The sequence below is a fragment of the Urocitellus parryii genome, chromosome 6 (assembly GCF_045843805.1).
Source record: "Urocitellus parryii isolate mUroPar1 chromosome 6, mUroPar1.hap1, whole genome shotgun sequence".
NCBI lineage: Eukaryota > Metazoa > Chordata > Mammalia > Rodentia > Sciuridae > Urocitellus > Urocitellus parryii.
In genome coordinates, this window is record NC_135536.1 from 132,722,873 (window position 1) to 132,748,813 (window position 25,941).

Sequence of the window (25,941 nt, forward strand, 5' to 3'; positions counted from 1 at the left end):
AGTAGACTGTCATTTAATATGTGATTTCTTTTAAGTTGGTTCCCCAGGGAGTATAGTGGGGAAGTGTCGTGGGCCAATCTATGAATATTTCAAGATGAAATATTCATCTTGGCCCTTTGATAATATGCATCTTGTACTTGCAGGGACTTTGGGCAAGATCTAGGCTGCTTGAATCAGGTTACTTAACCAATTTAATTTTCAAAATCCTATTTCGTCATTTTCCCTCCCACCTTAGCTGAATGTATAGTGAAAGTCTTATTATGTCTGAGGGGATTCACAGACTTTCTTTCCTGTTTGACCTATTAAGTGTACATCCAGTTATATTAAAGGACAGGCTATTTCAAATCTGAGGTATGAAAACTTTTAACAACTCTTCGTTGACAAAGGCATATTCTATTTTGCATATGGTGGTATTTCTGTACATCACTGAACATACATTTCTATTTATATGATCAATATTTTTTCATCTGGATCAAATAATAATATAGTTGCTGGATTGTATGGGAAGAGTGTGTTTTGTTTTATAAGAAACTACCAAACGTCCCAGCAACTCAAGAAGCTAAGGTAGAAGGATTACAAGTTTGAGGCCAGCCTTAGCAACTGGGTGAGACTCTTGTCTCAAAATAAAAAATAAAAAGAACTGGAGATGTAGTTCAGGGGTAAAGCACCTTTGAATTCAATTCCCAGTACAAAAGAAGAAAAAGAAGGAGGATGAGGAGGAGAAGAAGAAGAGAGAATAGAGAAGAGAAGAAGAGAAGAAAGAAAAAAGGAGGGCTGGGGATGTGGCTCAAGCGGTAGCACACTCGCCTGGCATGCGTGCGACCCGGGTTTGATCCTCAGCACCACATACTAACAAAGATATTGTGTCCGCCGAGAACTAAAAAATAAATATTAAAAATTCTCTCTCTCTCTCTCTCTCTCTCTCTCTCTCTCTCTCTCCTCTCTCACTCTCTCTTTAAAAAAAAAAAAAGAAAAAAGGAGAAAGAAAGAAGAAAGAAGCTGTGGTGCACACCTGTAACCCCATCAGCTCAGAAGACTGGGACAGAAGGATTACAAGTTCAGTGTCAGCCTCAGTAACTTAGCAAGGCCCCCAAAGCAACTTAGGAAACCCTGTCTCAAATTTTTTAAAAAAGGACTGGGAATGTAGCTTATTGGTAAATTGCTCCTGGGTTAAATCCTCATTCTCCCCACCCACACACTCCCCCAAAAAAGAAAAAACTAAAGAAAAGAAACTGCCAAAATATCTTCTAAAGTAACAGTACCATTTTGCATTTCCAGCCGCAGTGAATGAACTCCGCATCTTTGCTAGCATTTGGTAGTGTCAGTATTCTGGATCTTGGCCATTCTAATAGGTATGTAGTGGTATTATTATTGTTTTAATTTGCATTTCCCTATGACATTTATTGTGGAGCATCTTTTCATATGCTTATTTGCCATCTGTTTAGGGGAGGTGTCTGTTAAAGTCTTTGGCCTTTTTAAAAATCAGATTGTTGGGGCTGGGGTTGTGGCTCAGCAGTAGAGCGCCCACCTAGCATGTGCGAGGCCCTGAGTTCAATCCTCAGCACCACATAATAATAAATAAATAAAATAAAATAAAGGTGTTGTGTCCAATTACAACTAAAAAATTAAAATAAAATAAAAAATATTATAAAAATCGGATTGTGGGGCTGGGGATGTGGCTCAAAGCGGTAGCGCGCTCGCCTGGCATGCATGTAGCCCGGGTTCAATCCTCAGCACCACATACCAACAAAGATGTTGTGTCCGCCGAAAACTAAAAAATAAATATTAAAAATTCTCTTTCTTGGGGCTGGGGTTGTGGCTCAAGTGGTAGCGCACTCGCCTGGCATGCGTGTGACCCGGGTTCGATCCTCAGCACCACATACAAACAAAGATGTTGTGTCCGCCGAGAACTAGAAAATAAATATTAAAAAAAATTCTCTCTCTCTCTCTCCTCTCTCACTCTATCTTTAAAAAAATATATTTAAAAAAAATTCTCTTTATTTTTCCTTAACAGTTCTAGGTATTACACTTAGAGCTTCACACATGCTAGGCAAGTGCTCTACCACTGAGGTATGTCCCCAGCCCTTTTTATTTTTTACTTTGAGACAAGGTCTTGCCCAGGCTGGCCTTGAATTCGTGATACTCCTTCCTCAGCCTAGCTGGAATTACAGGTTTCTACCACCATGACCACATCTAGCACAGTTTGTCCATTCTCTTTCATGGATCATGTCTTTGATGTCATATCTAAAATGTCATCATCAAACCCTAGTTGATCTATTTTCATCTGGGCCATCTCAGAAGGCTTCTTTAGAAGACACTTATAGGCATGTAAAAGTCATGAATCCAAAGATATTTGGGGATCTGTTTCTCCTTGTTGTTTTCCCATAAGAGTGAGCAACCCAAAATTTATAGTTGAAATCAATAAAAATATTGACAGATTTATTGGAAGGGTACATATTTTGATGAAAGCAATAAATTCACCATCTGTGCAGAATGTAAGAAGTCTCATGACCTGAAACCAAGGAACAGATCCATATATGTAAAAGATGATTGTAAGATGACCTTAAAGCCAGTACAGGTTCAGTCAGGTGGACAGTAATCCAACATACCAGTCAGGGTCCTAGAAGAAAACAGATGACACACTCAAAAGAAGACATTTCCCCTGAGGAAGGGGTTATTTACAAATACATAGAAAGGGTTCAAGGAATCAAAAAGGGATGGAACCGGTTATAGATAAAAGCTACCACCACACTTGACAGAGTAAAGGAAAGGAGTGGTTATTGGGATCCGATGAGAAGGATAGTGCTATGATTTAGATAGGGTTTGACCATGTCCCCCCACATGTTCATGTACTGGAGGCTTCATCCCTACTGTGGCAGAGTTTAGGAGGTGGAACCTTTAAGATGTGGGGCCTGAGGGAAAGTCATTAGATCATGGAAGCATGATCCTCAAAAGGGATGAGTGATGGTCTTACAGAGTTAGTTCTCACAAGGACAAGTTGTTATAAAGACCACACCATGGCTTGGCTTTTTCCCTTCTACTTCTCTACCATATTGTGACACAGCCATGGGACACTCACCAGAGGCCAAATAGCTGAGGCTGCCTGATCTGGATTTTCAGGCTCCAAAACTGTGAGTTAAATAAACCTCTTTTCTTTCTTTCTTCCCATTCTCCAGGGGATTGAACCCAGGGGTGCTCTACCACTAAACTATTCCTCAGACCTTTCTATTTTATTTTTGAAACAGGGTCTTACTATATTGCCATCGGTCCTTGAACTTGCAATCCTCCTGCCTCAGCCTCCTGAGTAGCTACCGTTACAGGCATGTGCCACTTCATCCAGCTTCAACCTCTTTATAAAGTGCCCGGCCTCCGGTATTTTGTTATGAAAACATAAAACAAACTAAGATACATAACTATACTAGAAAGGCGATCTGGCAAGAGCTTAAACCTTGGTCAAAGATGTGGTCAGTGTTGAACCATGACCTGGCTCCTACCCTTTGATCTACAGCATATGCATGCCACTGGCCAAATCCAACCTACCAATTCTTGGAAGGAGTGGAAAGAGAATCTAAAGAATCAAACAGAAAAAAATATATATATAGGGGCTGGGGATGTGGCTCAAGCGGTAGTGTGCTCGCCTGGCATTCATGCGGCCCGGGTTTGATCCTCAGCACCACATAACAAACAAAGATGTTGTGTCCGCTGAGAACTAAAAAATAAATATTCTCTCTCTCTCTTAAAAAAAAAAAAAATATATATATATATATATATATATATATATATTATATACACACACATATAAAATTCTCAACTTCAACTTGGCTTCTAAAAATTAGAGCAAGCTGGGTGTGGTGGCACACACCTGTAATCCTAGTGACTCGGGAGGCTGAGACAGGAGGATTGCAAGTTCAAAGCTAGCCTCACCAACTTAGCAAAACCATGTCTCAAAATAGAAAATGAAAAGGGCTGGGGATGTTGCTCAGTGTTTAAGCCCCCCTGGGTTCCAACCCTGATACCAAATAAATAAATAAACAAACCAGTGCAATTTATTACCTCATTGAGTAAGATTTCCTGACACACGGCATACCCTTGGCTGGTATATTCAGTGATGTTGAGGAGGACCCAGAGTCCTGTCTTTTTTCCTCTATATTCCCCAGACTAGATTCTGTCCCAGCTACGAGAATGCTACTACAGCTCCAGGGACAACATTCAGACCCAACATTGATCAGAAAAAGAGAATAGGAGTCTGTTTATGGAAGTGTAGGAGCTTTTCTTGGAAGCCTCACTATAAGATTTCTCTTGTATCTCATTGGCTAGAACTATATCACATGTCTAGGCTGGACTAATCCCCACCCAGGAGAGGGTGCCTATTCAATCCTTGCCTAGCATGGTGTCTCAAGCCTGTAATCCCAGCGGCTTCAGAGTCGGAGGCAGGAAGATTGTGAGTTCAAAACCAGCCTCAGCAATTTAATGAGGTCGCAAATAACTCAATGAGATCCTGTCTCTAAATAAAAATACCAAAAAGTGCTGGGGATGTAGCTCTGTGGTTAAAGTGCCCCAAGTTCAATCCCGGTACCAACAAAAAAAGACTTGCCCTTTAGCTGGGGATAGCCTCAGTTGGAGGTGGGAACATAGATGTCCAGGCAAAAATCAGGATTTTGTTAACAAAAAAGATGGGAATGTGGTGGCCTGCATGCCAGTCATCCCAGTGGCTCCCGGTGCTGAGGCAGGAGCATCACAAGTTCGAGGCCAGCATAGGCAATTTTGCTAGACCCTGTCTCAAAATAAAAAATTAAAATGGGCTGGGGATGTATCATCTCAGTGGTTGAGCACCCCTGGGTTTCATCCCCTTTCTCCCTCCCTCCCTCTCTTCCCTCCTTCTTTCTTTCCTTCCTTCCTCTTTCTCTCTTTCTCTCCCTCTCCCTCCCCTCCCCCAACAAAAGGGGGTAAGATATGTGAAAGCAGAAGTATACGGAAAAAATCTGCAAAACAATTTTTAGGTTTTTAGTAAGTTGGCATTAGCAGTAAAGATGCTGGGCTTATCTGGTGCCTGCATAGGATATTATTATCAGCAAAGATGAGTAAAATGCAATATTTATTTACTCAGTAGATAAGAATTGTGGTTTTGATTTTTTTTAACTTTTTGTTTTCTTTTTTGAATACATAAAAACATCATACAGTGCAAAGAAATACAAAATTTATCATAAGTTTTTTGATACTTGTCTGAAGGTAACTGACAGCAATGGCTAAGATAACCATGCTGCTAATTTACCTCTAAGTTTGTTTATCACATCAGTATGTTTTGATTTTTAGATGAAAAGATGTACTTAAGGTAAGCAGGCCCATTTAGAGGGGATCCAGGAAGAAAACTGAACTAATGGGAAGTGGACCAGGATAGATGTTTTCACCACAGAGCACAGACTGAGGGCACAGCAGATGCTAAAAGGGCAAGTTACAAGGGGGTAATAGGGAGTTGCTCTGTTAGTCTGGGTCTGTATAACCAAGGTCAATTAAAAAAAAATTTTTTTTTTGTTTTTGATATTGGGGATTGTTGAACCCAGGGGTGCTCTACCACTGAGCCCATTTTATTTTAGACAGGGTATCACTAAGTTGCTGACACTGGCCTTCAACTTGTGATCCTCCTGCCTCAGCCTCCCAAGTAGCTAGAATTACACCACAATGCCCAGCTCCTTTAAAAAAAAAGTTATTTTTTAAGGCTGGGGCTGTAGCTCAGTGGTAGAGCACCTGCCTCACATGCTCACACGTGTGAGGCTCTGGGTTCAATCTCAGTATCACATAAAATAAATAAATAAAGATATTGTGTCCATCTACAACTAAAAAATATTTTTAAAGAAATATCTATTTATTTTTGTTGTTGTTGTTGGACACAATACCATTATTTTATTTATTTATTTATTTATTTATTTATTTATATGTGGTGCTGAGGGTCAAACCCAGGACCTCGCATGTCGTGAGTGCTCTACTGCTGAGCCACAACCCCAGCCCCCCCCCCTTTTTTTTCAACAGCAGAAAAGAACAAAGTCCTTTCTGTAATCAGGAATACCTACTGCTCATATTGCAAGGACTTGTTAAAGTGAAGAAAAAACTTTTTAGGTCTTAAGACCAAGGCAATTATTTAATGCTGTTAGCTTGAGTTAAAATGTAATAGAGGTTTTGGGGCCGGGGTTGTGCCTCAGTGGTAGTAGCACTTGCCTAGCATGTTTGAGGCCCTGGGTTTGATCCCCAGCAACACATAAAAATAAACAAATAAAATAAAGACATTGTGTCTATTTACAACTAAAAAAAAGTTTTTTTAAATGTAATAGAGGTCTTGCATTTGAAATATATTTTAATATTGACTGTCAGAAAAGGCAAGGCGTGTCCAAGAAGGTGAAATGCATTTGTGAAATTGTGGTGAGCCCAGGTCCTTTGAGTATATCTAGTTCCCTAGAAGAAAGTGAGTGTCTCTTTTTCACTGATTTATCATGTCCAAGTAATGGGCTTGGGACAAGCATAATTGTAATTTATTTTAGCAGCTTTGTGGCCCTTAAGGGCAAAGAAAGGCAGATTAAGAAATCTCTTTTGAGGCCTTTTAATGAGGGGGAGGCCAACAGAAGGCTGCTAACATATTGGATGAGAACAGTTTCCAGGGAATGTTATGTAAATCATTTTTAAGAATTAGGAAGTACAGGAGTTCCTGGCACATTAAACATGGACATCTAGATTGTTCCCTCCAAACCCCTGCTAAAGTAGTTTATAGTAAAGTATTTTTTTAACTATAAATCTATTAGGATAGAATAGAAGGGGTAACAATAATTAGTTTGGGGAAAGTTCAAGATCAAGAGGCCTATATACGTTGAGTGCTTATCCTATGGCAGAAGGGAAAGAGGGCAAGAGGGAACAAGAGAGGGCCAAATTCACTTATTTTCTTTTTTCTGGGGATTGAACCCAGGGGTGCTTTACCACTGAGCCACAACCCCAGCCCTATTTACTTATTTATCTTTGGTGCTGGAGATTGAACTCAGGGATGCTTAACCACTTAGCCCCCAGCCCTTTTTATTTTTTATTCTGAGATAGTGTCTTGCTAAATTGCTTAGGATCTCTCCAAGTTGTCCATGCTGGCCTTGAACTCCAGTCTCAGCCTCCCAAATTGCTGGGATTACTGGCAGGCAACACAAGGACAGGCTCCAGATTAATTTTTATAACAAACCCATTTTCATGATAATTAAACCACTTCTGTGATAATGCATCAATTTATTCATGAGGGCAAAGTCTGAGTCAGAATAATGAAGAAGTCCCTTCGGTTTTACCCTCACAAAAAGGAATCCAGGGCTGGGAATGTGGCTCAAGCGGTAGCGCAGCACCACATACAAACAAAGATGTTGTATCTGCCAAAAACTAAAAAATAAATAAATAAATATTAAAATTCTCTATCTCTTTAAAAAAAAAAAAAAGGAATCCAAATCAAGTGTGATAGCCCATGCATGCCTGTAATCCCAGTGGTTTGGGAGACTGAAGCAGGAGGATCACAAATTCAAAGCCAGCCTCAGCCCTAAGCCACTTAGTGAGACCATGTCTCAAAAAATAAAAAGGGGGTTGAGGATACAGCTCAGTTGGTAGGGTGCTTGCCTAGCATGCACTAAGTCCCTGGGTTCAATCCCATCCCCACCTAAATAAATAAATAGGACCTAGGACCAGGATGTGGTTCAACGGGTAAGCACCCCTGGGTTCCATTCCCAATACCAAAAAGTACAAGTAATCCAAAGTAATCTGATGTTAACCAATTATTTTTCTACTGTTCTCTTTCCTTGTTCCTACCTTACAAAACCTACCATTCTGCTGTTGCCCGGTGGGAGCCATCATTTAGTTCTGTAGAATGGGCTTTATTTGTGAATTCTGAATTAAAAAGTCAATTAGGAAATACGCTAATTTACACAATTTTTTTTTTTTTTTTTTTTTTTTTTTTTTTTTTTGCTACTGGGAATTGAACCCTGGGGTATTTTCCCAGTGAGCTACATCTCTAACCCTCTTTTCTTATTTATTTATTTATTTGTTTGTTTGCTTATTTATTTATTTATAGTTGTAGATGGACATAATACTTTTATTTTACTTATTTTTAATATGATACGGAGGATTGCCCAGTGCCTCACATGTGCTAGGCAAGTGCTCTACCACTGAGCTACAGCCCCAATCCTTAGTTTTTTTAGTTTCAAACATGCTTAGTGAGACCCACTAAATTGTTGAGGGTCGTGTTAAGTTGCTGAGTCTGGCCTCAAACTTGTGATTTTCCTGCTTCAGCCTCCCAGGTCTCTGGGATTTCAGGCATGTGTCATGTGTCATCATGGCTGGCTAATTTGTACGATTAATATTCATTGACACTTTTTTTTTGTACTGGGGATTGAACTCAGGGGCACTTAAACACTGACCCACATCCCCAGCCCTTTTTTATATTTTATTTAGAGACAGGGTCTCGTTGGGTTGCTTAGGGCCTTACTATGTTGCTGAGTTTGGATTTGAATTTGTGATCTTCCTGCCTCAGCCTCCTGAGCTACTGGGATTATAGGTATATGCCACGGTGCCTTGGTTAACAACTAATTTTTAAAAACCAATTAAAGTTAAAACTAAATTTGTTGTGTGTCTTTTGAAAAAGCCAAAGTGTCATCAAATGAGGCTACGGCATCATTGTTCTTTTGGATATAGAATGCTTTCCACTGAGGCTGCTTGGAACAAACTGGAGCTTATCAAGTAAATACTCAAAGGGAAGGCGAGGAAGAATTGGTTGGGGACAGACAGGAGACAAAAAGAAAAAAGTGACAGTTGGAGGGGGGAATAAAAACTTTTGTTTTTATTCTAAAAGATTTTCTTTAAAGAGGGCTGGGGATGTGGCTCAAGAAGTAGCACGCTCGCCTGGCATGCATGCGGCCCGGTTTGATCCTCAGCACCACATACAAACAAAGATGTTGTGTCCCCCGAAAAATAATAAATATTAAAATTCTCTCTCTCTCTCTCTCTCTCTCTCTCTTTAAAAAAAAAAAAAAGATTTTCTTTAAGGAGCTGTAGCTCAGTGGTGGAGCACTTGCCTCCCATGTGTGAGGCACTGGGTTCAATCCTTAGCACCACATAGAAAGAAAGAAAGAAAGATATTATTTCCATCTACAACTAAAAAAAAAAATACTTTAAAAAATAGATTTTCTTTAAGACTTAAAAAAAAAAAAAAAAAAGGCAGGACAGAACACATTGGAGATAGGGGCCACTTCAGGAGAAGCTGGCATCTTGTGACTCCAAGCCCTTCCCCTCCCCTTTCCTCTTATCAGCTTGAGACAGAAACTAAAAACCATCCTGTCAGGCTGATAAAAGGCTAAGACAGGAAGAAAAAAAGTGTTTGTGTGTGGGGGGTGCCCTATGTAGAGGAAGAGAAAATAAAAAGTAAAAAAGTCATGTATGTATATAATATCTGTTTTAACATAAACACAGAATAAATTATACATGATACATACTTGTAACCCACATATATCACATATAATTTATCTCTCTATATGACATTGTTAAATAAAAATTACAGGAAACAGAGTAAATTCCTGCACTGGGCCCCAAAATGAAGTCACTCATGCTGAGGTTCTATGTCTGACTTTCCTGGAAATACAGAGAGCTAGAAGGAGAGAGAAAGAGAAACAGCCAAGTTTCCTAAACAGGCAAGTTTCAATTGGCATGAAATTGAAGTTCCCTCTGCTTTCATCCTTTAATCCTTTAATCCTTACAAAAAATAATCTGAGGTAACCTGATGTTAAAATGAATCAGCTACTTTTCTATTGTTGTATTTCTTTGTTTGCCTTACAAGGAAATTTACTTTGAAAAGACCAATCCACTTTTTGTTGTTTGTTTCTGCTTTCTTCAGTCCTTCTCTGTCTATAAAACCAACTTTTAATTTTTTTCCACATTTTATATCAGTGCATTATAGTTGTACATAATGGTGGAATTTATTATTACATATTCATACATGCACAAAATATTACAATGTAATTTGATCAATATCTTTCTCTAGTATTCCCCTTTCCCTCCCCTCCTCCCTTGTGTCTTTCCTCTACTAATCTCCCTTCTGTTTTTATGAGATCTCCCCAACTTTCTTTTCCTTTTTCTTCTCTAGCTTTCACATATGAGAGAAAACATATAACCCTTGACCTTCTAAGTATAGCTTATTTCACTTAACATAATGTTCTCAAGTTCCATCCATTTTCCTACAAATGACATAATATTTGTCTTTATGGCTTAATAAAACTTGAGTGTATATTACCACATTTTCTTTATTCATTCATACACTGATGAATACATAGGCTGGTTCCATAGTTGGCTATTGTGAATTGTATGTTATAAACATGGGCTTGCATGTATCACTATAATATGATGACTTTAATTCTTTATCAAGGAGTGGTATAGCTGGATCATATAGTGGTTCCATTCTTAGTCTTCTAAAGAAAAAACAGCCTCTTCTGCTGGGCCCATTAGAACATTCTTTTAATTTTTTGGGGGAAGGCAGGAGTGCCAGATATTGAACTCAGGGGCCCTCAACCACTGAGCCACATCCCAGCCCTATTTTGTATTTTATTTAGAGACAGGGTCTCACTGAGTTGCTTAGTGCCTCTCCATTGCTGAGGCTGGCTTTGAACTTGAGATCCTCCTGCCTCAGTCTCCAGAGCCGCTGAGATGACAATCATTCAATTTTCTAGAATTAAGTGTTGCTGGATCCTAGATTTGAAAAAAAAAAAAGGCTAATTAAGATCTTTAAATTGTTGTAATTTTGTCATTTGACAACATATAACTACATTAAAACAGAGGTCCTTAATTTGATTCAATTGGAAATCCAAAATTCCTGTAATAATATTTCTATACTGAATTTATATGATTAAAAAAAGGGACACTGGGGAGGTGGCTCTAGCGGTAGCGCGCTCGCCTGGCATGCGTGCGGCCCGGGTTCGATCCTCAGCACCACATACCAACAAAGATGTTGTGTCCGCCGAAAACTAGAAAATAAATATGAAAAAAAAGGGGGGGGGGACACTGTTTAGCTTTTGTTCCTCTACAACCTAGGTTCTAAGTTAACTTTAGCTTTCCTAAAAAGTACCAATTGACAAAACGTTATGGGCTAATCAATATTGGGGCACAAATTACAGTGCCCCAATAATTATACATATTATACCTGTATGGGTATTTCACCGAATTTAAACATAACGTCCCCTATAGTCTTAAAATACGTATGTAAGCCAGGTATGATGGCACACACCTGTAATACCAAAGACACTGAAGGCTGAGGCAGGAGAATCCCAAATTTGAGGTCATCCTGTGCAATTTAGTGAGACCCCCATCTCAAAAGAAAACAAACAGGAATTGGGATGTAGATCAGGGTGGAATGCCCCAAATTCAATTCCCAGTAATGCAGAAGAAAAATAAATTAAACTTAAAAAAATTTAAAAGGTAACTTCATGTAAAGAATGGATGTACCTCACTTAAATTGTAGTGTTGCTTAAATTCCCCAGTCATGGTACTCAATACCCTAAAAGAATCTTATATTAGGTGGGGGGTGTAGCTCAGTGGTAGAGTGCTTGTCCTCTATGTGTAAGGTTCTGGTTTCCATTGCTAGCACTGCGAGAGAGTAAGAGAGAGAGAGAGAGAGAGAGAGAGAGAGAGAGAGAGAGAGAGAGAGAGAGAGAGGGAGAGAAGGAGGGAATGAAGAAAAGAAATAGAGAAAGAAAGAAAAAGAAAGGAAGGAAGGAAGGTTCATTGATCTCTACCTTTGGTGCAGACTTAGGAGAAAAACAATCCTATCAGATTAGGGGTCCATTCTTATGACTTCACTTAACCTAATTACCTCCTCAAACACCCTATCTTAAAAAAAAAAAATCCACATTAGGTGCTAGGATTTTGACATATGAAATCGGGAAGACACAAACAGTTTGTTCATAGTGGGTGCTTTCTTTTTTCTTAAAGAGAGAGCGAGAATTTTTAATATTTATTTTTTAGTTCTCAGCGGACACAACATCTTTGTTGGTATGTGGTGCTGAGGATCGAACCTGGGCCGCACGCATGCCAAGCGAGCACGCTACCGCTTGAGCCACATCCCCAGCCCCAATAGTGGGTGCTTTCTAATGGATTAAAACATTCTCTCTCTTCTCTCTCTCTCTCTCTCCTGGGGATTTAACTCAGGAGCAATTTGCTACTGAGCTACATTCCCAACCCTTTTTTTTTTTTTTTGAGGCACAGGGTCTCATAAGTTATTTAGGACCTCACTAAATTGCTGAGGCTGGCCTTGACCTTGTGATTCTCCTGTCTCAGCCTTTTCCAAGCTGCTGGGATTACAGTTGTGTGCCACCATGCCTGGTTGATTACTACATTCTTATTTCTGTGTTCCCATTCATTAGGACTCTTGCACCTAGTATCTAATATTACTAAAATTACTGAATCTAACCAATCAGCAACTTGTAAATAATTTGCTTTTATAGTTTTGGTTAGTATGATATGTTCAGGATCTATTTCGACAAGCTTTCAGCTGTAATTTGCCTTTGTCTCTGAAGGAACACAATGTCCATTTTCTAAGCTCAGGGTACAGTTTACCACCACATACAGTTTGATCTTGACTGCACTGGCTTTTCTCCAGGAGCACAGGTGTGACATTACACTGATGATGTTCTTCAAGGAAACTTATCTGACCCACCCATTATAGACATATAAATCCAACATCTTTTGGGGGTTCTCGTAGTAGCATATTGCTCATTTACAAGTTTCACTTTCAAATTAAAAATCATCAGGCAATCCCATTAGTACCGTCAGAAACTCTTATACTGAAGAGGCTTTGGCAACCTCTTCTCAGGCCTCCTGCCATCTCCAAACCACATATGATGACCAGAAGTTGCTCCAGGGCTTCTGATGCAAGAAACTACTTACATTCTTTGCCTCCTGCTGTATATCATTAAATCAAAAATAACTAGCTCCATACTGGGTTCTCCTGGAAATAGAGGCACTTGCAGACCTTGAGCCTGTGACCCTCCATACCTAGCTGCCTAGTATATTTCAGATCATGGAAACTGTACCCCACAAGCTCAGCACAGCCTCCTTAAGATTGAATGAAGCCCAACCTGGACCCTATAGTATTACATTCCACCTACAGGAATTGGTGGCTGTCAGATCAGGTGGCATAGGCTTTTTTGAGATATCACTCCCAGGCGGAACTCGATCAGACCCACAGAGGAGACAGGGGAAGGGTCTGAGGAGAAACGCATGGAAGCTCGACCAGGCTGGACTTTTATGGGGCTTACAGCAGGAAGGGAAGGGCTTGGGACAGGAAAAGGTGTTTCTAGGGTCCCTTGCCCCCTTGAAGTTGGTCAGGGGAGTTGGCTGAACTTCAGGATTGGCCAGGGGGGTCCTGTTGATTGACAGGCGTAAGTCAGGAGATCTGGCTGATTGACAGACGTTTCCGCCGGCATCTGATTGATGTTTTTTTCTGGCGCAGGCTGCTTTGTTCTGAGTTGCCACTAAGTCGCCACCAAGTCGCCACGGACCTAACAGTGGCTTCCTCTGTCCTTAGTCCCTTGCCAGATATAATGCTGCTGGAGAAACTCAGTCTCCTGCAGATCCCTTGGCTACCTGGAAGCCTCCTTGGGATTAAAGGATTGAACAGCAATGTGAACTCATAGACAATATGAATCCCACTGCCAGGCGTCACATGTGGTGGAGCTCAGTGGAATGTTGCTGCTTTCCAATTCTTAACCAGGACATCCCTGATAAAGAGCAAGATGGAAGTATCAACACACTAGGCCAAACTTCTAGCAGTCCTCTTAGTATGAGATGATTTGGTCGGCAAATATCCGGTTTCACATTTATTAAAAACTGTTGGACCACTACCTTAAAATTGTTTCCTTCAAGGTAAAGGACACTGAAAACTCTTGTCTCACACTCTTGTAAATCAGAATCACAAGATGTCTCTGCATGTATTGAGGCCACAATACAAGTCCTTAACAAAACACTCCTTGTTCCCTTTGGAGTTACTGACATTATAGGGAGGAACCAAGATATTTGTTTCTCTTTTCAAAATTTACAATGTTGGGCTCTTGGAAAAGACATTCAATAGAATTTTTATGTCTCTAAGAGGTTCCAAATAGCTGGTTTCACTGAGAGACATAATAGTCTCTTCAAACAGCTTCTTTCAAAATTCCAGCCTGACAAATAAACCTCTAAATGAAACTCTGTTTTCTGCTGGCATTATCTTATTATTTTTTTTTTTTTCTTTTGGTACTGGGGATTGAATCCAGGGGCGCTTAAGCACTGAACCACATCCTCAGTACTTTTTATTTTGAGAAAGGGTCTCACTAAGTCGTTTAGGGCCTTGTGAAGTTGCTGAGGCTGGCTTTAAACTCACAATCCTCCTCCACAGCCTCTTGAGTCGCTGGGATTACGGGTATATGCCACGGCGCCCAGTATTAATTTATCTTTATACATTTTTTTCCACTCTTGAGGATTGAATCCAGTGGAGCTCTACCACTGAGCTACATCCCTACCTCTTTTTATTGTTATTTTGAGGCAGGGTCTCACTAAGCTGCCCAGGTTGACCTCAAACTTGCAATCCTCCTGCCTCAGCCACTCAAATCACTGGACTTTTTATTCTTTTTGTAGATTGTCCATACCTTTACCTTGTTTATAGTCTGTTTCTTGCTTGGCTATTTCGCTATTAAAAATATGCTAATTTTAGCTAAGTGTAATGGCACATGCCTGTAATCCCAGCTACTTTGGAGGCTGAAGCAGGAGGCTTAAAAGTTTGAGGACAGCCTAAAAAATAATATAAAGTAAAATAAAATAAAAGGTTTGGGGATGTGGCTTAGTGGTAGAATGCTTGATTAGGAAAAAGAAAAGGCAGGAAAAAAATTGACAGATTTCACATAGAAAATGACCCTAATAAAGCAGAAACATATTTGTGGGTTTTTTTGTTTGTTTTTATGGTACTGGGGATTGAACAGGGTCTCACACGTGCTAGTCAAGTGCCCTACCACTGAGCTATTTCCTCCAACCTTTTTATTTTGAGATAGGGTCTAAGTTGCCCAGTCTGTCCTCAAACTTGCAATCCTCCTGCTTCAACCTCTTGTGTATTTGAAAGGATTATCAGGTTTTGTTTTATTTCTACCAGGGATTGAACCTAGGGACGCTTGACCACTGAACCACATCCCTAGCCCTTTTTTTTTTAATTTTTTGAGACAGGGTCTACTAAATTGCTTAGGGATTTGCTAGTTTTTTTTTTTTTTAAATATTTATTTATTTATTTTAGTTTTCGGTGGACACAACATCTTTGTTTGTTTGTGGTGCTGAGGATCAAACCCGGGCCGCACGCATGCCAGGTGAGCGCGCTACTGCTTGAGCCACATCCCCAGCACTGGGATTTGCTATGTTTTTGAGGCTGGCTTAGTGATCCTCTTGCCTCAGCCTACCAAACCACTGGGATTACAGCGTGTGCCACTGCACTGGCAGATTTTCAGCTTTTTTTTTTTTTTTAGTTGTAGTTGTTAATACCTTTTTATTTATTTATTTGTTTTTATGTGGTGCTGAGGATCGAACCCAGGGCCTCTGAAGTGCTAGGCGAATGTTCTATCGCTGAGCCACAACCCCAATCCCAGATCAGCTTTTTGAAAAATAAATTTAATTGTGTATATTTAAGGCATAATACATATGTTTGTATATATATACAGATAGTAAAAAGATTACTATTGTCAAGAAAAAACACATCCATCATTTCAGTTAATCCTTTTTCTTTCTGCGATGAGAGGCTAAAAAACTACTAAGTATGAATGCAATATATGGAATATTTTTATTACTTATAGTGCTCATGTTGTACATGAGACCTCTAGATGTGTTCATTCTGTGTATCTGCTACTTTGAATCCTCTGAACTACCTCTCTGCACTCCACCAGTGCTTTCTCTATATCTGTATATTTGAGCTTTTTTTAGTTTTTATATTTTTCATATAAGATCACTCAATATATATATATATATATATATATATATATATATATATATATATATATATATATATTTCAGTTTTCAGCAGACACAACATCTTTGTATGTGGTGCTGAGGATGGAACCCGGGCCGCACGCATGCCAGGCAAGCGCGCTACCGCCTGAGCCACATCCCCAGCCCCAAGATCATGCAATATTTTTATTTTGAGACAGGATCTCGCTAGTTGTTAAGGGCCTCACTAAGTTGCTGAGGCTGGCCTCAAACTTGTGATCGTTTTTGCTGCAGCCTCCAGAGTCCTGGGATTTCAGGCGGGCGCCATTACGCCCAGCCAATGTTGAGATTTTCAATCCTGTCACAGTCCGGATCCCAGATGCTTGTTCCACATAAACCCTTCATCAATACTAAGCAATACACAAAAAAACAGACTCCTCAACCAGCCCTAGAGGCCCGGGATTTACTGTCACTTGACCTTCCTTTTTGGACTCTGATTGGGCTTTCTACAGTCATCCCCCCAGGGGGCGGGAATAATTGCCAGTGGCAATGTTATTGGTCAACTGCCTCAGGACGTAACCAATCAGAACCCTCCGACATGTGGCGCGCAGTGGGCTGGCGCCCGGCGCGGAGGCCGTGGTGGCGGCGCGCGGAGTTTGGATTCTGGTTCGGCCCAGCAGTATCGTGCGTGAGTGGTGAGTGCCTTGAGCCGCTTGTGAAATTACGTGTGGACTCTCATGGGCCTAGTTCCTTTCCCGGCGGCCCGGCTCAGAGCTAGAGGCCTCGCTGGTTCCCCTGTTGTTTACCGGTTCTCTTAGGCTCCCCGAGGCCTACCGAAACAGAGGTCCGGGGAAGAGGCCAACCTTGCCGGGTCCCTCCCGGCGTCGGTGGCAGAGCCGGGCCTACCACGCATCCCGTTGACCACGTACTCCCGTGGCTAACACAGTAATTGCGTAGAGTAACCGCGGCGTGATCTTGACCCCGAGTCTGGCACTGCCCCCGTTTCCCTCCCGAGGGGAAATTCAAATGCCTTGCTCTGTTCGAGTGTCTATTGTGTGCCATGTGCCTCGCCCCCATTATCGTGCAATTGTAGCTTTACTGCACTCCAGCAAAGCGTTGTGGTTAAGAACAGGCTGCATCAGATTGCCAGGGTTTGAATCCTGGCTCTTGACGCACTAGCTCTATTCACATGTTACTTAGTTTTCGTCAGTCACAGGGGGGAAAAATGATCTTCCTGAAGTTTTATTAGGATTAAATGATTTAATACATGCAGTAAATGCTTCCAAGAGTTCCTGGAACACGGTAAGGGTTCTGTTATTACCCAGAAGTAGGGAAATTTGTCTTCATTTTAGGCATGAAGAATTTGAGCCACAAAGAGATGATCTCATAAATGATAGAGATCTGAACTAAAAGCTGCCTGACCCCAAAGCATCAAACTCACATCGTCAGGCTTTTTCCCACACCCCTCTGCCTTTAAATCAGAAGGTTAAATGTTGGTATGAGATGAAGTAGGCACCTGGAAGCGCCTGATGCCACCAATTTAGATAAATAGGCACTCAGGTACCACAGTCTGAGGGGCAGGAATGAGAGACTGGGTGAGAGATCAGAAAACAAAGGGTGCAGGTAGAACTTTGGAGAATAGATTCAGTTGAATCAACATTTTGTTAGATGGGCTGGTATACTGTCAGAAAGTTGCTTATAGTTTACTTGGAGGAAACGAGATTTCTGGGTCTTGAGTCTTTTTGAGGGGTGATGGTGGTACTGAGAATTGAACCCTCTGCCACTGAGCCACACCCCAGCCCTTTTTATTTTATTTTGAGAGGGTCTGAAAAGTTGCAGAGCCTGACCTGGAATTTGCTATCCTCTGCCTCAGCCTCCTGAATAGCTGGGATTACAAGTATGTACCACCATACTCTAAGTCACTTTCAAGGCCGATCACCAAAACAGGCGCCTTATCCATATAATTTGTAATCCTACCAGTAACCCAGAAAGGTAATTATTGCCTTCATTTTACTGATGAGGAATCAAGAGTTGAAAATTAGACAAAGACCATCATATTAGATGTGTAGTAAAAGAACAATATGCAGGGGAAATATGTACTTCTACTTAAGAATAATCAGTATTAACTATGGGAGGTAAGGATGGAAAGGAGTGGGATTTCATAAAATCTGAAATGTTTTTTGCCTTTAAAAGAGGAATAGTTGGGCTGGGGTTGTGGCTTAGTGGTAAGAGCACTTGCCAAGCATGTGTAAAGTATAAGGTTCAATCCTCAGCTCCACATATAAATAAATAAATAAGGGTATTGTGTCCATCTACAACTTAAAAAAAGGAATAGGACAGAATTTAATTTCATATATATACATATATATATATATATATATTTTTTTTAGAGAGAGAGCGAGAGAGAGAGAGAGAGAGAGAGAGAATTTTAATATTTATTTTTTAGTTTTCGGCGGACCCAACATCTTTGTTTATATGTGGTGCTGAGGATCGAACCCCGGCCATACGCATTCCAGGCGAGCGCACTACCACTTGAGCCACATCCCCAGCCCCTATATATATTTATTTATTTTAACTGTAGGTGGACACAATACCTTCACTAGTGCTGCGGATCAGACCCAGTGCCTCACGCCTGCTAGGCAAGCACTCTACCACTGAGTCACAACCCCAGCCCGGAATTTAAGTTTGGTTGGAAGATACATGAATATCACTCTGTTTTTCATACTTTTGTATATGTATCTTTTTTAAGTTTTTTTTTTAGTTGTAGATGGACACACAGTACCTTTATTTTATTTATTTATTTTTATGTGGTGCTGAGGATTGAACCCAATGCCTCACACATATGAGGTAAAGGCTCTACCACTGAGCTACAACCCCAGCCCCTGTATATTTATTTTTTTCAAGGGAAGAAGGGATAGAATAAAAAGGTCCAAGGTAATTGAAAAATAATTGTGGGAACTTAGTGTTCAAAGCCTCTGGGGGGATCTCAATAACCTGTAGGATAAAATCTCAACTCCTTAGCATAGATTAGGCCTTTGAGCAGTCTGTTTCTCTAACCACATACTCTGCCATCTCTGTTTTAAGTGCACATAGTGCATAGACTACTCTTTACAAACTCAGTCCTGTCTGGAAGGTTCCACTCTTGTTTTAAGATCCTATTCAGTGTTCTTTGAAAAGCTTCCCTATGATTTTTCTGTTTTTCCTTCCTCTGAGAAACCGTAATGCTTTTAAAGACTTTATTGACAGACTTATCCCATTACATTGTAATTACTTGTTGGCATGTCTTTTTCCACTAGTTTAAAAGCAGTAATTATGTCTTGCTCTTCTCTACTTCAATGCCTACTGGGCTGCCTGGCACCAAGAAGTTACTGGGTAAATAGTAGCTGAATGAAAAATAAAAGTGAAGTTGAATAGAAGTTCTTGGAGTCATGACGTATTTATGTTGTTCTCTAGAATGGCAAGGAAATATTTGAGTTTACTTTGTTTAAAAATTCTATGTTACTGAAACATTCTCGGTATCATTTCAGAAAAACATTTCTGGCAAAATCCAATCGTTCAGTCACTTTACCTGTTTTAATTTTTCATGAATCCTTTCTATATTTTAGCTATAAAATAAGCTGTACATATTTTCTTAGGTAGCTATACTCATAGTGTACTCATAATTTGTTATTTTCCTTTTTTCAGTATTAAATTATTCTATGTAACTATTCAGTCTTTCTGGTTGTCATTTGTCTTGTAAATTATCACAAAATTCTTCTTGGTGTGAAATGGTGCCTCATGCTATTAAAAAAAGTCAGACATTTTCCATCAGTTTATTTAGTGTCTATATAATTCTGGTGAACTATGTGTTTATTTACTTATTTATTTTGATCATTTGTTCATAGATACTTGGATGATCTTAACATTTTTTTATTTTTATTTTTTGTGATGAGGATTGAACTCAAGGATTCACATATGCGAAGCAAGTTGCTCTACCAATGAACCACATCCCTAGCCCACATATTTTTTAATATTAATTCTTTATTTGTTATTTGTATGTAATTTCTTTTTTTTTTTTAAAGAGAGAGGGGGAGAGAGAGAATTTTTAATATTTATTTTTCAGTTCTCGGCGGACACAACATCTTTGTTGGTATGTGGTGCTGAGGATCGAACCCAGGCGGCACACATGCCAGACGAGCGCGCTACCGCTTGAGCCGCATCCCCAGCCCTGTAATTTCTCTTTTTAAAAATTTTATTATGAGCAACACTATGCAGTTAGAAATCATAAATCTTTTTTTTTAGAGAGAGAGAGAGAGAGAATTTTTCAATATTTATTTTTTAGCTTTCGGCGGACACAACATCTTTGTTTGTATGTGGTGCTGAGGATCGAACTCCGGGCCGCACGCATGCCAGGCGAGCGCGCTACCGCTTGAGCCACATCCCCAGCCCCTAGAAGTCATAACTCTTTTAGAATTTGTTTAACAGGTTTTTCAGAAACCCTTCTCCTAAAAAAAATATGTTGCACAAATAGTAAATATAAATGCTAATTTTAAAATTATAATTACATGTAACCATCATTGAGATCAAGAAATAAAACATGGGCTGGGTTGTAGCTCAGTGAGTGCTTGCCTCACACGTGGGAGGCACTGGGTTCCATCCTCAGCACCATGTAAAAATAAAAGGTATTGTGTCCATCTACAACTAAAAAAATATTTAAGAAAGAAAGAAATAGAACATGTTCAATACCTCAGAAGTATGGATTCCTAGAATAGATAAAAGTTTTTTCATTTTAAATATTTTTTATGATTTTAATATGTCTTAATTTATTTTTATTGCTGTTAAATATTTCATTACATTTCCATTCCTACATCAGCCTCCTGAATAGCTGGGAGTACTTGTGTGTACTACTATACCTGGCCACAATGGAATATTACTAAGCCTTAAAAAAGATGGAAATCCTGCAATATGAAAGATCACAGATGAACCTTCAAGTCTTATTACTATTTGAAATATACCAGTCACAGGACTACTACATGATTCTACTTATATGAGGTATCTAAAATAATCCAACTACTGGCAAGTTTTTTTGAAGTCTGCTTTTTTTAATTTTATTGTGGTAACATCAAATCTACCATGAATAATTAGCTTTTTAAAAAATGAACAATACAATACAGGCACAATGTTGTACTATTCATTGTAGAAATACTCATCTTCTTTTTTTTTAATATTTTAGTTTTCGGTGGACACAACATCTTTGTTTGTATGTGGTGCTGAGGATCGAACCTGGGCTGCACACATGCCAGGCCAGCACGCTACCGCTTGAACCACATCCCCAGCCCAGTACTCATCTTCTTTTACTAAAACTTTATACTCTGTGATTAGCAACTTCTTATTCCCTCATCCTCCTATAGCACACCTGGCAACTACCATTCTTCACCTATCTGGTTTTGACTATTTTAGATATCTTATACAAACAGAATCATGTAGGATTTGACCTGTGATTAGCTTATTTCAAATAGCAATATGACCTCAAGGTTCATCTGTGTTGTTTCATATTGCAGGATTTCCATCTTTTTATAAGGCTGTGTAATAGTCCATTGTAGCCAGGTATAGTGGTACACACTTGTCCTCCCAGCTACTTTGGGAGGCTGAGGCAAGAGTATCACAAGTTCAAGGCCAGCCTGGGCAACTTATGAGATCCTGTCTCAAAATTTAAAAGAGCTGGTGCTGTAGCTAAGTGGTGTAGTGTTTGCCTAGTATACGAGAGGCCCTTGGTTCAATTTCCAGTACTACAAACAAAAAACACTCCAGGGCTTGGGTTGTAGCTCAGTGGTAGGGTACTTGACTAGCATATGTGAAGCACTGGGTTCAATTCTCAGACTGACATATAAATAAATAAAATAATAATTTTAAAAAAGAAGTCACATTATTTATTGAAAAAAAAATTCTATTGTATGTGTATACAATCCCATATCCTGGGTCTGGGCATACCTGTAATCCCAGTGATTTCAGAGGCTGAGGCACAAGTGTCATTTGTTCAAGGCCAGCCTTGATAGATATGCTGGTTCAAAGTAAAGTTTTTAGAAAGGGCTGGGGATGTAGTTCTGGGTGAAAGAGAAATCCCATATCCTCTCTCCTCTATAACCACATAAAAGTTCATTTCTGACATAATGATTATGTTATGAATAGCAATGAACTTATCATCCCCCACAACAATAATTCTTCATGTCTCCATCCGGTAACCACTGACCATCTACCATTTGACTCAGTTCTGTCACTGTAGACACCCCCTGCCCCCATGTTAAGAGCTCATTCCCACCAAACTGTACCTCCTGCACTCTTTGCTTCTGTTTCAGACTTCAATCATGAGTGGTGGATCCCCACATTATCCACAACTTCTGTCCAGATTGACTATAAATCAGAACCCCATTTGGGTTTCCATAATTTGCTAAAACAGGTCACAGAACTCCAGGGAGAACAGTTTGCTTACTAGATTACAGCTTATTAGAAAAGAATACCACTCAGACAGCCAGATGGAAGAGGTAAGGAATGTGGGAAAGGGACATGAAGCTTTTATGCCCTCTCCAGGTGTACATCTTCACCAACCCAGAAGCTCTCGGAGTCTCATCCTTTTGGGTTTTTATGTAGGCTTTGTTGCCTAGGCATAATTGATTATGTAATTGGCCATTAGTGATTAAATCAATCTGTAGCACCTCCCTAGAGGAAGTGTGTTTTAAATGTAAACTGTTGACAACAAGAGTATGATGATGCATGTTTGTAGTCCCAGCTGCTTGGAAACTGAGGCAGGAGGATTGCAGAGTTTCACAAAGTTCTTTAGGGAAACACTAAATTGCTGAGGCTGGCTTTGAACTTGCAATCCTCCTGCCTCAGCCTCCTGAGTTCTACGCCCAGCAATACCTCAATGCTCAAATGTTTTGGTTTTTTTTTTTTTAGTTTTAGGTGGACACAGTATTTTTATTTTTTATATTTATGTGATGCTAAGTTTCGAACCCAGTGCCTCATTCATGCTAGGCAAGCCCTCTACCACTGAGCCATGACCCTGGTATACTTCAATGTTTTTAAAATTTTTTTTCATTAGACTTTATATATAATCTTGCTTTTTGGTTGTTTTTTGAAATTTTGCGTCTCCATATAAATCTGAACTTAGCAATTAAGTTCATGTAGGAAAAAACGTTAGCATTTTGATTGGAATTGCATCAAATCATACTTCAACTTGGGAGAACTGCATCTTTTTTTTTTTTTTTTTTTTTTTACCCTGGTATTGGGAATTGAATCCAGGAGTGCTTACCATTGCACCACTTCCCCACCACTTTTTCTGTTTTTATTTTGAGACAAGGTCTTGGTAAGTTGCCCAGGCTGGCTTCAAAATTGCTATCCTTTTTTTTTTTTTTTTGTGGGGAGGGGTACCAGGGATTGAACTCAGGGGTACTCGACCACTGACCCACATCCCCAATCCTATTTTGTATTTTATTTAAAGACAGAGTTTCACTGAGTTTCTTAGTACTTTTCTTACTTTTGCTGAGGTTGTCTTTGAACTCATGATCCTCCTGCCTCAGCCTTCTGAGCTGCTAAGATTACAGGCATGGGCTTGCCATGCCTGGCAAAAATTGCTAACCTTTTACTTTAATCTCCCAAGTCACTAGAATTACAGGTATATGCCACCCTCCCTGGTTAGAATTAACATCTTCACAGTATTGTTTTCCAATCATGAATATAGTTCATTTGTTTATTTGTTTCTTAATAAAAATAATGATATACTGTTTTCTGAATAGATATAATGGCCATAGTTTTTGTATATTTTGGGGAGTATTTAAATTTTGATTTTATTATAAATAAGGTTTCTGAAGTTTTCTAGCTGTTTATTGCTGATATATAAAAATAGAATTAATGTTTGTATATTGATCTCATATCTAGCAGTTTTCATAAATAGCTGCTGTATCACATTACCACAAAGTTAGTGGCTTAAAAAGACACAGATTAATCTTACTGTTCTGTAGTTTAGAAACTGACTGTGTCTTACTGGCTAAAATTGAGGTCTTGGGCTGGGGATGTGGCTCAAGCTGTAGCGCGCTGGCCCGGCATGCGTGCGGCCCGGGTTCGATCCTCAGCACCACATACCAACAAAGATGTTGTGTCCGCTGATAACTAAAAACTAAATATTAAAAAAAAAAATTAAAAAAAAAATTGAGGTGTTGGCAGGCTGCATTCCTTTTTGAGGGCTCTAGGGGAGAATGCACTTTCTTTTCCTTTTCAGTTTCTGGAGGCTAATCACATCCCTTAGCTTGTCTTGTTCCCCCTGTTATTAGAGCCAGTTAACACTGGGCTGAATCCTTCTCAAGTTGCCATCTCTGATTCTGTCACATGATTCTCTTTCCCCCTTAAAAGGGTACTTATGATTATATGGGGACCAACTGCATAATTCAGTATAGTTTTCCTGTTTTTTTTCTTGGTTTTATTTCATTTTGGTCCTATTTAAATAAATATTTAAATACCTTTGCTATACTTGACAAACTTCCCAAAATAAAATTCTTTTTTTTTTTAAAGAGAGAGAGAGAGAGAGAGAGAGAGAGAGAATTTTTTAATATTTATTTTTTAGTTTTCGGTGGACACAACATCTTTATTTTTATTTTATATGTGATGCTGCAGATCGAACCCAGTGCCCTGCGCGTGCCAGGCGAGCGGGCTACCTACCGCTTGAGCCACATCCCCAGCCCCCAAAATCAAATTCTAAAATTAAGTCTTTTCATTCGAGAGCTGACTTTGGGATTTCCAGAGGGGCCTTGGAAGTACCAAAGGCATGTATTACACTTACATTTGTATGAATACATTGGGTTTCTTTGGTATTGGGGATTGAACCCAGAGGCACTTAATCATCAAACCATATCCCTAGTCTTTTTTATTTTTATTTTGATCTAGGTTCTTTTTTTTTTTTTTTTAAGAGAGAGAGAATATGAATTTTTAAAATATTTATTGTTTAGTTTTCTGCGGACACAACATCTTTATTTTATTTGTATGTGGTGCTTAGGATGAACCCAGCGCCATGCGCACGCCAGGCGAGCGCTACCGCTGGAGCTACATCCCTAGCCCCTGATCTAGGTTCTTGATAAGTTGCTGAAGCTAGCCAAACTTGTGATCCTCCTGCCTCAGCTTCCTGAGTTGCTGGAATTATAGATGTGTACCACCCCTTTTGATTTTTTATTTTGAGACAGGTCTCTCTAAGTTGCTGAGACTGGCCTTGAACTTGGGATCCCTCTACTTTAGCCCCCTGAGTTGCTGGGATTATAGTCATGTGCCTCTACACCTGGCATGTATGAATGTATTATTATTATTATTTTTAACCATTATGTGGTGCTGAGTATCGAACCCAGTGCCTCACATGTGCTAGGCAAGTGCTCTATCATTGAGCTACAACCCCAGTCCCATATGAATGCATTGTTAATATGTATTTCAAAATTGTACGAGAGTCCTAAAATTTTCATTTGTCTTGATACATGTTTTTGGTTTTCTTTTCAATACTGGGGATTGAACCCAGGAGGCATGCTATCTCTGAGCTACATTCTTAGCCCTTTTTATTTTGGGACAGGGTCCCCCTAAATTGCCCAGGCTGACCTGGAACTTGGGATGATCCTTTTGTCTCAGATACCTGTGTAGCTGGGATTACAGATATGTTACCACCCCTGGCTATCTTACTCTATGTTGTGTCATAATTGTAATATTAAATTATTGTATGCTGCAGAAATAACGATTTTTTTAATCCTTTGTGAATGGTCATTGGATCTTTAATCATGGCTGTTTTAGTCTTGCCACAACTAAATTGCTTTATTCTGATGCCTTTCTGGAAGGTTTTGTAAATAACTATCTTTTTTTTGAGGGGGGGTGGGTATCACGGATCTCAGGGGCACTTGACCAGTGAACTACATCCCCAGCCCTATTTTATATTTTATTTGGAGACAG

At 39.6% G+C, this 25,941-nt stretch overlaps 1 protein-coding gene and 1 pseudogene across 1 annotated transcript in view; both read left to right on the forward strand.

The window, feature by feature from the left end:
* The first annotated feature begins 16,603 nt into the window (after positions 1–16,603).
* Blm (BLM RecQ like helicase) overlaps positions 16,604–25,941 on the forward strand; it is a 100,633-nt gene continuing 91,295 nt past the window's right edge. Inside the window, exon 1 of the mRNA XM_026388142.2 lies at positions 16,604–16,682. The gene's annotated coding sequence lies outside the window, so the exon portion shown is untranslated. The remainder of the gene's footprint in view (positions 16,683–25,941) is intronic.
* Positions 20,418–20,468, forward strand: LOC113182377 (U7 small nuclear RNA; annotated as a pseudogene).